Source organism: Chrysochloris asiatica, unplaced genomic scaffold (genome assembly GCF_000296735.1).
Source record: "Chrysochloris asiatica unplaced genomic scaffold, ChrAsi1.0 scaffold00001, whole genome shotgun sequence".
Lineage (NCBI taxonomy): Eukaryota > Metazoa > Chordata > Mammalia > Afrosoricida > Chrysochloridae > Chrysochloris > Chrysochloris asiatica.
Genome location: NW_006408519.1, coordinates 19,257,748 through 19,273,604, shown reverse-complemented (window position 1 = coordinate 19,273,604; position 15,857 = coordinate 19,257,748).

The window sequence follows — 15,857 nt, the reverse complement described above, 5'->3', positions numbered from 1 at the left end:
CCTAAAGCTCGTGCTGCTCTGAGATAGAACCCAGAGTGTCTACCTAGATAGAAGGCCTTCCTTTTTAGAAAAAGCTTTAATCCTTTACAAACTACACATACAGAAAGATCACTACATTTGCCCACCAGTGGGTAGCCAAGCAGGAGATTATATTTTGGCTAAAGGAGGGAAGAGGGTTTCTGGAACCTAGAGAAGAATTAAAGGACAATTTAATCACTCATCTCACATTGTCTCTGAGTTTTAACCACTTGGGGAAAAAATAATGAGGAAATGGGGGTTGGATCATTAGTTTTATAATCCAAAGCACAAAGTCACTATGTGGGTGGATAATAGTTTAAGCATGAAGTGAGATTATCAACTTCCTTTTGAATTAAAATCACCCAAGATTTAGGTAAAGATGTACTTGAATTACTATAGGAAATGTGAGAACATTGATGGTAGTTGTTGTGGGGGTGGTGTGCCATCGAGTCAGTTCTGACTCATAACGATTCAAACCGACCTTGAGGTTGAGTGCTTATCCTACAGAGCCACACCAAGACTTGATAGATGGTAGAGTCTTGGATACACTGTGAGGAAAAAAGCCTTTCCTGTTTTGCTTGGTGCAGTGGTTCGCAAATTGTGATCCAGACTAGCAGCTTCAGCATAATTTGGGAACCTACTAGAAATATACATTCTTAGGCCTCACCTCTGACCTATTGAACCAGAAGTTCTAGAGCCGAAACCCAGCAATTTGCTTTAACAAACATTCCAGATGATTCTGATACACATTAAGATCGGAAAAACACTGGTGTGTACATAGAGCATGGAAATGCAACACATTTGGTTTCAGAAACAGAAAACTAATCCTGCTTCCTGTGTCTGAGGATAAGAACTCACACCTGAAACTTAGTCCAGTGACTACCAGGTTCTCACCAATATGATGAAATCTCTATCTTCCGTTGATGGAGCACGAGTGGAAAGGGATTCACTCATTCATAAGCCAAAATGGAAACCTGAGGAGAAGAGGAAAGTTACTTTTATGAGAAGGAATTGGCTGTTGATCTGATCCTAAGTTAAATCCAAGGGATCAAAGGTATTCTGTGATAGAAGTCTCATCTCCCACCACCCATCTCAGTGGAATCTCTTGTATTACTATGATGCTGAACAAGTTTCAGTGGAGGTTTCAGGAGAAGATGGATTCGGAAGACTAGTCTAGCTATTTCCAAGAATCAACCAAAGAAAATCCTACGGATCACAATGGTTTGATCCACAACTGATCATGGGGATGGCATAGGCGTGAGTAGCGTTTTGTTCAGTTGTGCATAGAGTCACTCTGAGTCAAGAGAAGTATGAACAGTCTAATAACAAAAACAAGGAAAGCCCTAGTACCTGCCCATTAATACACAGTACATGACTAAAGGGGGCTCATCTTCACGACTGTGTAAATATTGCTTTCCTTGCTGACCACTTTGAACAGGATTCTGAAGGATGCATGATGTTTTATTGATTGGTAACACATACTATTTTTAAAATAGTGAGTAATTATTATCATGACTAATTGTAACTGCCACAATTGTAAAGGTAGAAGTTTTGTAACAAAAATGGGGGAGTAAATCAACAGGGCGTGTGCTCAAATGATCTGAAAGGGGTGGGGAAAAACAAGGAAGAATTCAGGAAAATACTGTAAGAGCAATCAAATAAGATTGATACAGCGTTGGAAACAATTCAAAACCTGCAAAAAGAGGTCCAGATGATTAATAAAAAATATCAGAAATTGACAATACACTGAAAGGAGAAAGGAGCAGAATAGAAGAGATAGAAGCCAGAACTAGTGATCTGGAAGACAAATCTCTCAATACTGCTAAGATAGAAGAGCAAGCTGAAAAAAGGATTAAAAAATCTGAAGTGAGTCTAAGATTTATGCTGAATAACATAAAGAGGAACAACTTAAGAATTATTGGCATTCCAGAAGAGGAAGAATCAGAGAAGTCCAAAGAGGAGATAATTGAAGATCTTCTGGAAGAAAATTTCCCTAACATCTTGAAAGGTGAGAAGATAAACATTCAAGAAGTCAAATGTATCCCAGGAAGGATAGACCCCAAAAGAGTCACCAAGACATATAATAATCAAGCTCTCCAAAATCAAAGACAAGGAGAGAATACTAAAAGCGGGCAGGGAGAAAAGAAGTATCACTTATAAAGGCAAGCAAATCAGATTAAGCTCTGACTATTCGGAACAAACCATGCAGGCATGAAGGCAATGGGGAGAGTTATACAATACCCTTCAAGAAAAAAACCTGCCAACTAAGAACCATCTATCCAGCAAAACTATCAATCAAATACGATGGTGAAATCAAAGCATTCCAGGATAAACAGAATCTGAGAGATTTTATCAAAACTAATCCAGCACTTCAAAATATCCTAAAAGGAGTTCTGTGGACTGAAAACCAACAAGAACAGACAACAACCAGAGATTGACAGGTGTGGCAACACCACCTGGAACTCAGTTGACAAAAAGCAGAGTCCAGAACAGAACAAAACTACAATAACAAATTTAAAGGAGCTGGGAGGTCAACCGAAGATCAAAATTATCTCAATGTCAAAGAAGGGATAAATGTAGCAACAGAGATCCAAGTGGAGAGGATGTCAGTTAGATTACAGGATACAATAGATTGTAGATGCTCTTAAATGGAAAGAAAAGTTAGTAGACTATAAGGCAACGCCAAAGAATGTTAATACTTCACAACTTACCATGAAAATGAATGTCCAAGCAGAATAAGCAAACATGAAAACTAAGACGAAACCAACAAGAAATAGCACAAAAAACACAAACCCAGTATAAGAAGGCATGCAGAACAAAGGAATGAACAGCACTACCAAAAAAGTAACATAATGGCAGCAATTAACTCATACCTAACAATAATTACATCGAATGTCAGTGGCTTGAATGCACCAGTGAAGAGACAGAGAGTGGCAGATTGGATAAGAAAACAAGACCCTTAAATATGCTGCCTGCAAGAGACACACCTTACACAGAATGAAAAAAACAGACTAAAAATCAAAGGATGGAAAAAAATATACCAAGCTAACTGCAACAATAAACAAGCAGGAGTGGCAATACTAATCTCCAACAAAGTAAACTTTAAGACAAAAACCAACATAAGAGACAAAGAAGGATACTATCTCATGATCAAAGTGTCAATTGAGCAAGATGACATGACTATAATAAATATCTACACTCTCAATGAAAAAGCACCAATACATGAAGCAAACCTTATTAGAATTGAAGAAAGAAATAGATAAATCTACAAATATAGTGAGAAATTTTAATACACCACTTTTGAACAGGTACAGAACAGCCAGAAAGAAACTTGACAAAGTTACAGAGGAACTAAAGAACACAATCAACCAACTTGACTTCATAGATGTGTACAGAGCATTCAACCCAACAACAGCACAATATACATGCTTCTCCAGTGCACATGGAACATTCTCAAGAATTGATCAGGTATTAGTTCACAAAGCAAGCCTCCATAAATTTACAAACATCAAAATACTAGAAAGCATCTTTTCAGACCACAATGCTATAAAACTAGAAATCAACAATAAGAAGACCAAGTAAATAAAGTTGAATACATGGAAATTGAACAACACCCTGCTGAAAAGCAACTGGGTAAAAGAAGAAATTAAACGTGAATTCACAAAGTTCCTAGAAACAAACGAGAATGAAAACTCAACATACCAAAATCTTTGGGACAAGGCCAAAGCAGTGCTAAGAGGACAATATATTGAGATAAATTCACACATCCAAAAAGAAGAAAGAACCAAAACGAACACATTAACACAGCATCTCCAAAAATTAGAAATGGACCAGCAGGCAGAACCTACAGTCACTGAAAGAAAAGAAATAATAAAGATAAGAGCAGAAATAAATGAGATGGAAAACAGAAAAACTATAGAAAGAATCAATAAGACAAGAAGCTGGTTTTTTGAAAGGATTAATAAAATGGACAGACCTTTGGCTAAACTAACACAAGAAAAGAGGACACAAATAACTAACATTAGAAATCACATGAGCGATGTCACAACAGAACCAGAGGAAATCAAAAGGATAATAACAATACTATGAAGAGTTGTACTCCAACAAATTCGAAAACTTAGAAGAGATGGATGTATTTCTGAAAAAACACGACCTACCTAAACTTACTCAGGGTGAAGTAGAAACCTTGAACAGACTCATAAGAAAAGAAGAAATTGATCAGGTCCTCAAAATACTCCCATTCAAAAGAAGTCCACGCCCAGATGGCTTCATGGGTGAGTTCTACCAAGCATTCAGGAAAGAATTGTCACTAATTCTACTCAAATTATTCCAGAACATAGAAGAGGATGGAAAACTCCCTAATACTTTTTATGAAGCAAGCATAACCCTTGTACTAAAACCAGGGAAGGACATCTCTAAGAAAGAATATTATAGGCCAATATCCCTCATGAACATAGATGCAAAAATTCTCAACAAAATCCAGCAGCACATCAAAAAAATAATACATCATGAGCAAGTGGGTTTCATAAAAGGGATGCAAGGATGGTTCAACATTAGAAAAACAATCAATCACTGTAATCCACCATATAAATAAGAAAAAAGAAAAGAACCACCTGATTATGTTGATTGATGCAGAAAAGGCATTTGACAAAATCCAACATGCATTCCTGATAAAAACACTCAACAAAGTAGGAATTAAAGGGAAATTCCTCAACATAATCAAGAGCATATATACAAAACCAACAGCCTACATCACTCTCAATGGAGAGAAACTGATAGCCTTCTTTCTGTGAACGGGAACAAGACAAGGATGTGCTTTGTTACCACTCCTATTCAATATTGTGCTGGACTTTTTAGCCAGAGCTATATGGCATGATAGAGAAATTAAAGGCATACAAATAGGCAAAGAGGAAATAAAATTCTCTCTATTTGAAGATGATATGATCCTATACATAGAAAACCCCAAAGACTCAGTGAAAAAACTACTAGACCTCATTTGAAGATTCAGCAAAGTGGCAGGGTGTAACATCAACATACAAAAATCAGTTGTGCCCATTGGTGGTTTAAATTATTATATATGTCTTAGTGTTAAAAAAAAAAAAAAAAAGCGCTAAAATGAATAGAGAGAAATACTGTTAACTGATGGTACATAGAGGGGATTATAATCATTATAATGAAACAAAATATATGATTTGTTGAATGTAAAACTGATGATCTGCTGTAAACTTTCATTCAATTCACAATAAAACTTTAAAAAAATGTTTTTGATGAAAGTTTACATAACAAATTAGGTTCTCATCTGACAACTTGTATACAAATTGTTCAGAGACTTAGTTAGATATTCTACAATGTGTCCAAATTCTCTCTCATTGTGTTCTGGTTGTTCCATTTCCAGTTCTCTAGTTTCCCTACTCACTTATCTTTTCATCTTTATTTTAGAGTAATTGTTGACTTTTTGGTCTCATATAACTATTTTTTTTCATTTTTTTAACGTATCACTGAGAAGCTGGGCTGTATGAAGAAAAATGTGGCATTAGGATTGGAGGAAGACTCATTAACAATCTGCAATATGCAAATGATACAACCTTACTTGCAGAAAATGAAGAGGACTTAAAACATTTACTGATGAAGATCAAAGAGGACAACCTTCAGTATGGATTACATCTCAATTTAAAGTAAACAAAATTCCTCACCACTAGACCAATAAACAACATTCTTATCAATGGAGAAAAGATTGAAGTTGTCAATGACTTCATTCTTCTTGGATCAATTATCAACACTCATGGAAGCAGCAGTCAAGAAATCCGAGGACATATTGCATTAGGCAAATCTGTTGCACAAGACCTTTTTAAAGTGTTGAAGAGCAAAGATGTCAGCTTGAGGACCAAGGTGTGCCTGACCCAAGCCATGGTATTTTCAGTAACCTCATATGCATGTGAAAGCTGGACAAGGAATAAGGAAGACCATAGAAGAATTGATGCTTTTGAGTTATGATGTTGGAGGAGAATATTGAAAGTGCCATGGGCTGCCAAAAGAACCAATAGATGCTTTGGGGAAGAAGTGCAGCTAGAGGGCTCCTTGGAGGCCAAAATGGCCAAATTTTGTCTCTTATACTTCGGACATATTGTCAGGTGGGAGCAGTCGCTGGAGAAGGATATCATGTTTGGTAAAGTGGAGGGTCAGAGAAAAAGAGGAAGACCCACCCACAACAAGATGGATTGACCAAATGGCAACATCGATGGACTCAAGCGTGGCAACAGTAGTGAGGTTGGCCCAAGATTGGGCAGTGTTTCGTTCTGCTGGTACTGACCCGATGGCACCTAACAACAACAACAACAACATACTCATGAGCAATATCTTTTATTTTGTGTGTCAATTGTTATTTTGCTAAAAGATGACCTCAGTGGCTCTTTTTGGTTCAAGGTTTAAAAAGTATCTCAGGGTAATAGTCTCAAGGAATCCACTTAGTCCCAATTGGAATAGTAAATCTAGACATTTCAAGAATTTGAATTCAGCTCTGTATTTCTCTTCTGTTCTATCAGGGTCTGTCTATTATGGCCCTGATCATAAATGTTGGTAGTGGTAGCTGGGCACCATTTAATCCTTCTGGTCTTAGGGTAGATGAGGCCACGGCTTATTTATGTTATTAGCCCTGTAGACTAGTTTCTTTTCTGAGACATACTTTTTTTTTTTTTTTTGTAGTGTCTTCTAAAGCTTGGTTAAATATCTAAAAAAAATTTTAAGAATGCAAAATCTTAAAACTTTAGTATGAAGACATTTCCTTCATACTAAAACTTAGTATAATGGCATTGCCAGTGATGTCAAAGACAAAAAGATTTACTTACTTTAGAGCGATAACAGAGAGAGACCATTTCCTTGGATCTCCTTTGATGTCTTTCTCAAAAACAGCCTTTGGGTTTGCATGACTTCAGGAGTACACAGATGTTTATGTCTTCTTAAACCAGTTTATGTCAATACAGGGGGAGGAGGTTATCATTTCCCTGATTGATTTAATTCCTTATTTAAGAACATAAGTAATTGTTGTTAGGTGCTGTTGAGTCAGTTCATAGCAACCCTAGGGTTTCTGAGGCTGTAAGTCTGCATGGGATCAGAAAATCTCATCTTTCTTTATGGAGTGGCTGACAGATTTGAAACACAGACCTTGTGATTAGTTGTTGTTGTTGTTGTTGTGTGCTGTGGAGTCGCTTCCGACTCATAGCGACCCTGTACAAGGTTTCCGAGGCTGTAAATCTTTTCGGGAGCAGAAAGCCTCATCTTTCTTCCGTGGAACAGCTGGTAGTTTCGAACTGCTGACCTTAAGGTTCATAGCCCGATCATAACCACTACGCTACCAGAGCTCCTCAAGTATTTATTCTACAGTGAGTGCATAGTTACCTACTAAATAAACGATAGTTAACTATAAATTTTATGTAACTTAACTATCTGTTAACACATCTGGATTTTTCAGCATTACTTACATTCTCCCTTCTTTGCTTCTTAACTTTGTTGTTGTTGTTAAATGCTGTCGAATCAATTCTGACCCATAGCAACCCTATATATGGTTTCCGAGGAGCAGCTGGTACGCTTGAACTACGGACCTTAGAGTATATAAAGTTGATTTTAATTAAAATGTAGCCAATATTTACTGAATACCTCTGATAGATCCTGGAGTTCAATTGTGAGTGAGTTTACATAGATGAATGCAATAATAAAATGGACGTCTCAGGAGTTACAACAGAGGTAAACCATATCTCTGGATGCAACCAGTGCTGAAAAACACTTTAAAGTCAAAATCATGAAGAAAAAAATATATTTTTAAAAAAATTTGAATGCCTCATCTTCTACATGTAAAGTAATATAGCATTTTTGAAATGTGACGTATCCCCCCCCCCCTTACTTTATCCCTTCAAGCTCATTGCCCTAGGGAAGGAAAACAACACGTAAGAAAGTAGCAGAAAGCGTGTCTCCAAGGTTTTTCCTTTCCACAAGCATGGGTTCATTAAGGAGATTTTGTTTGATGCCTTTGAAGCAAGCCAAACAATGGGTTTTTCTGCTCTACATGGAAAAGAGATGAAGAACAAGTTGTTGTTAAGTGCCTTGGAGTCTGTTCCCACTCTTAGTGACCCTGCATAGGGTTTCTGAGGAGCCCTGGTGAGTTTGAACCACCGATCTTAAAGTTTACACTGACTCTGCAATTGTGCTGTATTCCAAGGTACTGCATCTGGACTCCACATGGAAGATAGGTGAAGCACAGGTACTGAGATGCAAAACATCAAAGGTACCTGGAGGGAGGAACACTGTTTGAGCAAGCCCCACAGAATTTTGGAGCAGACCTCAGAAAGGTCATTGTGGTGTGGTATGTAGATAAAGAGCCTGTAAGGATAGTTGCTTAGACATTCTCATCTTCTGGTGTGGTGCTGTAGGACCAGCACTGGACTGCAAACCACAAGGTAGACAGTTCAAACCTACCAGCTGCTCCCTGGAAACCCTTTACAGAGTCACTGTGAGTTGGAACTGACTGGGCAGCACTTAAAAACAACCCCTAAAGCAGAACTGGGAAGTAGCAAGGTCATTCCAGTGCCTTCAGGGAAGTTAGAAGGCGCTTGTCAATGCCACCCAAATGCCTTGGTGGTGGTGGGTGATGTGCAGTGGAGTTGGTTCCGACTCATAGCGACCCTGTCCAGGGTTTCCGAGGCTGTAAATCTTTACGGGAGCAGGAAACCTTATCTTTCTCCCACGGAACATGGTAGTTTTGAACTGCTGACCTCGAGATTCATAGTTCAATTTGTAACCACAATGCTACTGAAAATTAACGAAAGCGTTGCCATCCAGTGAGTTCTGACTAACAGCTGATCCTGTTAGACAGAGTAGAACTGTTCCTTAAGGTTGCTAAGACTGTAAATCTTTACAGGAGCAGAAAGCCTCATCTTTCTCCAGCCAAGTGATAGGTGGATTTGAACCACTGACTTTGTGGTTAGCAGCCCACTGCACAACAGAGCTACTTCTGAGCAAAATGTGTTGTTACTAGGTGCTGTTCATTCAGGTCCAACTCATAGCAATATTATGCATAACAGAATGAAACACTACCATGCTCACAATCGTTTTTATGTTTGAGCCCATTGTTGCTGCCACTGTGTCAATCCATCTCCTGGGGGGCGGGGGTCTTCCTTTTCTTCCACTTTCACTGTACCTCCATTTTACCAAGCATGATATTCTTCTCTAGGGACTGGTCCCTCTATATAACATATCCAAAATATTAGCAACAAAGTCTCACAATCCTGCTTCTAAGGAGCATTCTGGCTACACTTCCTCATAGACAGGTTTGTTTAGTGTCCTGGCAGTCCATGGTTCTTTGAATATTCTTCTCCAACACTATAACTCAAATGCATCAATTCTTCTACAGTCTTTTATATTCACTCTCCAACTTTCACACGCATATGAATGAGGTGATTGAAAATCCCATGGCTTGGGTCAGGATCACCTTGGTCTTTAAAGTAACATTTAAAAGAGGTCTTTCTGCAGCAGATTTACCTAATGCAATTCATCATTTGATTTCTTGACTGCTGCTTTCATGGGTGCTGATTGTGGATTCAAGAAGAACGAAGTTTTGACAACTTCTATCTTTTCTCCATTCATTATGATGTTATTTGCAGTTGTGAGGATTTTTTTTTTTTTTTTTTTTTGCTTTCTTTACATACAAGTGCAATCCATACTGAAGTCTTTGATCTTCATCAACACTATTTCAAGTCCTCTTCATTTTCAACAAGGAAGATTGTGTCATCTACATATATCAGGCTGTTAATGAGGCTTCCTCCAGTTCTGATGCCACATTGTTTTTCATATAATCCAGCCTCTTGAATTATTTGCTCAGCACAGAGATTGAATAAATATGGTGAAAGGATCCAACACTGGCACACACCTTTTCTGATTTTAAACCATTATTTCTTTGTTTTGTGTGAATTACTGCCTCTTGGTATATATACAGCTTCCTCAAGAACACAGTTAAGTGTTCTGGAATACCCATTATTCCCAATTTTTCTATAGTTTATCATGATTCATACAGTCGAAAGCCTTTTCATAATCAATAAGATACACGAAAACGTATTTCTGATATCCTCAGCTTTCAATCAAGTTATAGCTCACATCAGCAGTGATATCCCTAGTTCCACATTCTCTTTGAATCTAGCTTGAATTTCTGGCAGTTCCCTCTGGATATACTGTTGCAACCACTTTTGAATTGGCTTCAGCAAAATTTTACTTGCATGTAATATTAATGATACTGTTAGATGATTTTGACATTCCATTGGGTCCACTTTCTTTGGTATGGGCAAAAATATGGATCTCTTCTAATTGGTTGGTTATGTAGCTGTTTTCCAAATTCCTTGGCATAGACCACATAGTGCCTCCAGGGCTGCATCAGTTTGTTGAAATATTTCAAATTGTATTCCTGGAACCTTGTTTTCCCCTAAATCTTCAGTGAAGCTTGGATTTCTTCCTTCAGTATCACTGGTTCTTGACCATATGATACCTCTTGAAATGGTTGATCATGGACCATTTCTTTTTGGCACAGTGACTCTTTGTATTCCTTCCATCTTCTTCTGATGCTTCCTGAGTCATTTAATATTTTGCCCATAGAAACATTCAGTATCGTACCGTGAGGTTTGATTTTTTTTTCTTATAGCTCTTTCAACTTGAGAGATGTTGAGTGTGTTCTTCCCTTTTGGAGTTCTAACTCCAGGTTTGTGCATTTCATTATAATATTTGGCTTTGTCTTCTTGAGCTGCCATTTGAAATTTTCTGTTCACATTTTTACTTCTCATTTCTTTCATTTGCTTTAGCTTCTGTGCACTCCAGAGCAAGTTTCAGAGTCTCTTCTCACATCCATTTTTGTCTTTTCTTTCTTTGCTTTTTTTTTAAATGGCCTTTTGCTTTCTTCCTCTATGATATTCTTTATTTCATCCCACAACTCTTCTGGTCTTTGGTCATTAGTGTCGAATGCATCAAATCTATTCTTGAGGTGACCTCTAAATGTCGGTATGATGTATTCAAGGTCATATTTTGTCTCTCTTGGATTTGTTTTAATTTTCTTCAGCTTCAGCTTGTATATGAGCAATTGATGGCCTATTCCACAGTCAACCCCTTTCCTTGTTGTGGCTAATGATATCATCCCTTCAATAGCATCCCTTCCCACAAATGTAGTCAATGTGATTCCAGTGTATTCCATCTGGTGAAGACTATGTGTATAGTCAGTCACCTGTTATGTTGTTTGAAAAAAGGTATTTGCAATGCATACATTTTTGGTCTGCAAAATTCTATAGTGAAAGCTCAGCATCAATTCTAACAGCAAGGCCATATTCTCTAACTGCTGATCCTTCCTCTTTGCTTCCAACTTTTGCATTCCAGTCGTCAGTAATTTTCAGTGCATCTTGATTGCATGTTTGGTGAAATTCAGACAGAAGAAGTTGTTAAAATTCCTGGTGTGTAATTTGAATTATAGTGTTATTAACTGGTCTACCTTGTGTTGTTATTGGTAAGTGCCATTGAGCTGTTTTCACGCCATAGTAATCCTGTATAGGGTTTCCAAGGTCCTTCTGGTGAGTTTGAACTGCCAACCTTTCAGCTCAACTTGTCCTTGATGTCTAGTGCTTATTCTACAGCACCACACCAGGACTCCAATCCATAGATGTATGGGTATTATCCTATCACAGACACTATTGTACTTCAAAACAGATCTTGAAATGGTCTATTTGGCCTTGAATGAGATACCATTTTTCTTCAATTTACTGTTTCTGGAATAGTAAATCATATTTTCTGATTCAAAATGGCCAATACCAGTCCATTTCAGTTTATGAATGTTTAGAACATCTATCTTTATGTGGTCCATTTCACTTGTGACAACTTTCAGTTTTCCTAGATTCATACATGGCAAATTCCACGTGTCAATTATTGGTAGATGTTTGCAGCTGTTTCTTACTATTTTGAGTTATGCTCCATTAGCAAATGAAGGTTCCAAACGTTCTGCTCCACTCATGTCATTATCGTCAATTTGACTTTGAGGAGACACGTCTTTCCCAGTCGTATTTTGAGTGCCTTCCAACTGGAGAGGCTGATCTTCCAGCACTCTAGCTGACAATATTCTGCTGCTGTTTGGAAGGTTCTTAGTGGGTAAGCATTCGGAATTTTGTTGCTTCTTCTTCTTCCTTGCCTGTCTTAGTCTGGAAGCTTTGCTTAAACCTGTTCATCATAGATGACCCTGCTGGTCTTTCAACGCTGGGGGCATTACTTCCAGTATCACAGCAATCTACAAGCCAACAAAGCACAACAAACAGATGAGTGGTGACTGAGCAAAACAGAAACTCCAAATGAACCAAGATTAAGTTTCTATTACAATAAAAAGATAGAAGTAAATTAACGTTTTTTCTTGTTTTGTTGTTACAAGAAAGCATGTGTTGGTATGAATTTATGGACTAAAATGTATGGCTGCCGTTTATGACAAAATACTTTTATTTCTGGTTTTAAAAATGAATTCAGAATGATGTGGAGCGATGGAGCAGCTGGGGACTTTAGATCCAGAGAGGGAGAGTGACTGTGTGCTGAAGACTGGGGGTGAGGGATGGGGGGGTGGGGGTAGGGGGTGGGGCTGTGTGGGGGCTAGGCTTGCAGGGTATACCCTTTGGTTGGTTGATGATGCATGGAGGGGATTGTAACCATGGCAATGAGATGATATACAATAGAATGAATGTAAAGCTAATGTTCTCCCATGTAAACTATCACATGATTCACAATAAAACATTAAAAAAAATGAAATCAGAAAGAATTTTAGTCAATAGTTAAGATTCAATCATTGAAATAATTCACTATTTTTTTTCTTTTATAATTCATGAAAAAGCTTGTAAAATTTATATTTTAAGGAAGCAAAGAGGAAATCTTCTGCTATATACTTATTTTATGTTTCACATTCAATAAATGACCTGCTCCGATGAGAAAAGGCACATTTTCTAAAAACTCATAAGGAAGTCTAGCCCTTCACACTAAAACTTGTGTTTCAAGCTTTGAAGGCGAAATGAGTTCCACTTGGGGGTTGTTAGTCTTCCAGACTACTTCTTTAATCCTCTTTTTAGTTGCATTAATTCTAAAATTCTATAGGACTATCAGTTTGGTGAATAAAACTTAACTAAAAGAGTTAAGTCAATTCTGAATAGGTGTGTCTGAACCATTGACCTTTTGGTTAGCAGTCCAGTGATTATCCTACAATGCCACACCAGACAATGAAAATAAGATCACCCTGATTTCCAACTAATGGCTGTTTTGTTTCAAATGTGAGATAATTAGCACAAAATAGGAGGTAGAATCGGAAGAAATATCATAAGCGCATCATCACAGTCTAGATGATAGATTATTTTCAAACTAGTTTATCATGGCTCATGATTTTTTCAGTTAAATTACTTTCTGGGCATTTCTGTAAAGAGTTTTTAACAAGGCCCCTTCCATTTCTGACCCCCACCCTAACCTCCTTTAAAGAGTTTCAAGACATGTGAGATTTTGGGTGGTAGATGAGAGCAGTGGTCTGACAAGCACTGAGGAAAGGCCTAACCTGTGGATAAGGTGAGAGATCCTGTAGTCCAACAGAAAGGGGAAACACAGCTTCCAGTGTTATTGTTGGTGAGTGCCCTCGAGTTGGTTTCCACTCAGCCGACCCTGTATATTGGTTTCCAAGGAGTGACTGGTGGATTTGAACCTGTAACCTTGAAGTTAGCATCCCGGTGCTTATTAGGACTCCATTGCCGTTGTTATTGTTAAGTGTCGTCAACTGGGTTCAGACTCACAGTGACCATGTATAGAATTTCTGAGGCAGTAAATCTTTGTGGGAACAGAAAGCTTCAACTTTCTCCTGCAGAGAGGATGGTAGGCTAGAACCGCAGACTTTATGGTATGCAGTCCAGTGTTTTTCCTAAGAGTCACAGCATTCCCAAGTACTCCATTGTTCAGTGTCATCGAGTCAGTTCCCACTCATAGTGGCCCTGAATAAAGTTTCTGATGTGCAGATTGTGGATTTGAACTGCTAATGTTGTGGTTTGTAGTCCATTGCTTATCCTACAGTGACAAATCAGGAGTCCAGGACTCCATTAGCATAGGTTTAATTATCCAAGATAAAGGGGTTTCAGAATCAGTTTCTCAAAGTTATGATCACTCTTGGAGTTATGTTAATTCATGGAGGTCCATTTAGATTGGAAGAAGAGAGGAAGATGAAAGGCCCAAACAAATCAGATCAGGATTTTATGAAGTCAACTGCTTCAAATTCCGGCCAATGACCCACTTTCCTACAATGGTTAAGTGCATGGAATCTAAAGACTTGTCAAGCAGGGCCACATAGAACAGTTACTTATACCTTTCCTACCTCAGCTACCCTTAGGATGTTTGTTTGTTTAACTCACATTTCTTAAACACGTACAGATACCATGCATGGAGCTAGACATGAATGTCAGTAACAAAAGCTCCTTGCTTTCAAAGAGCACCTACTTTATGGGAAAGGCAGAGAGGCAAATTGAAATGGTGATACTCTTGAATTGACTCTTATAAGACAAGTAAGACAAGAAGTCCCTGTCCCTGAGGCTGACAGGAGTACGTCAAACAGAACAGAAAAGCTGGAGAACAGTGAGGGGTTGGCTGTTACTACAATGTGAAATCTACAAAAACCACCAGACAGAAGAGTGGTGGGACAGGAATGAATCAGACTGTAAGCTACTTTAAACATCTCCTTCAGGAGCTTAGAGTTTATCCTGAAGTGAAGGACTGACTGAAAGCATTTTAAGCACAAAACTGATATGGTTAGATTAGTGTACAAAGATAACCCAGAGCATAGAATAGGGAGAAAGATGAACAGAGAGAGTAAAGTTGCTTTGGAAGCACTTGCCCTGGTTTTGGCAACTGATGATACTTTTCCTAAGTGAAACAAGTCCTTTGAGTGTAGAGCAGAGTTTGAATATCAGAGAGAAAAAATTGAGGTTTAATTAACTGAGCTTTGGTGAGCAAAGGGCTTTTAATAGAGAAAGTTATTTAAGTTGTCTTCTACATGTCTGACCCTAACTGAAAGCAGAGAAAGAAAGGGAGGACAGAGAAAAGGAGGGGAGGGAAGGAGAAGGAAGGAAAGAAGAGGGCAGGAGTAAGGGAGAGAAAGAATAAAGGAAATAAGAAAAAGGAGTGGGAATAGGTGCAGGGTTGAGTATGAATGAGTTCAAAGCTTCACATATTTGTTGTTGTTGTTAAGTGCCGTCGAGTCGGTTCCGACCCATAGTGACCCTGTACAGGGTTTCTGAGGGTGTAAATCTTTATGGGAGTAGAAAGCCTCATCTTTCTCCCGCGGAGCAGCTGGTAGTTTCGAACCGCTGACCTTAAGGTTCGCAGCCCGATTCGTAACCACTATATTTTAAGAAGTAGATAAAAGACTCAGCAGAGCCGGGTTTCTCATTCCACTCAAAGTTTATTATAGCATTCTGCTGCAGGATGATTATATAACTGTGCTGTGGAACATGGGCAGAACCACAGGACTGTGATTGACGAGGGCTATGAATTCTCTCCCTGGGTAGCTTTTTCCTCTGCTGCAATAACCAGCAATAGCCCAGTGGCAAGGGTACTGTCAGTCTGGGTCCCAAAGTAAAGACCAATCAATAGAGTTGTTGGTAGACTGGGATGCTCATGAGGGACCCACTGGGATCTAGGAGTTGTTTAATACTAGTTCAATCCTTAACCCAGCTTGAATTGATTCTCTCTCTATATATATTTTTTCCAATAATATTATTTAATTTTTTATTTAAAAATATTTTACTTTAGAATTCTTT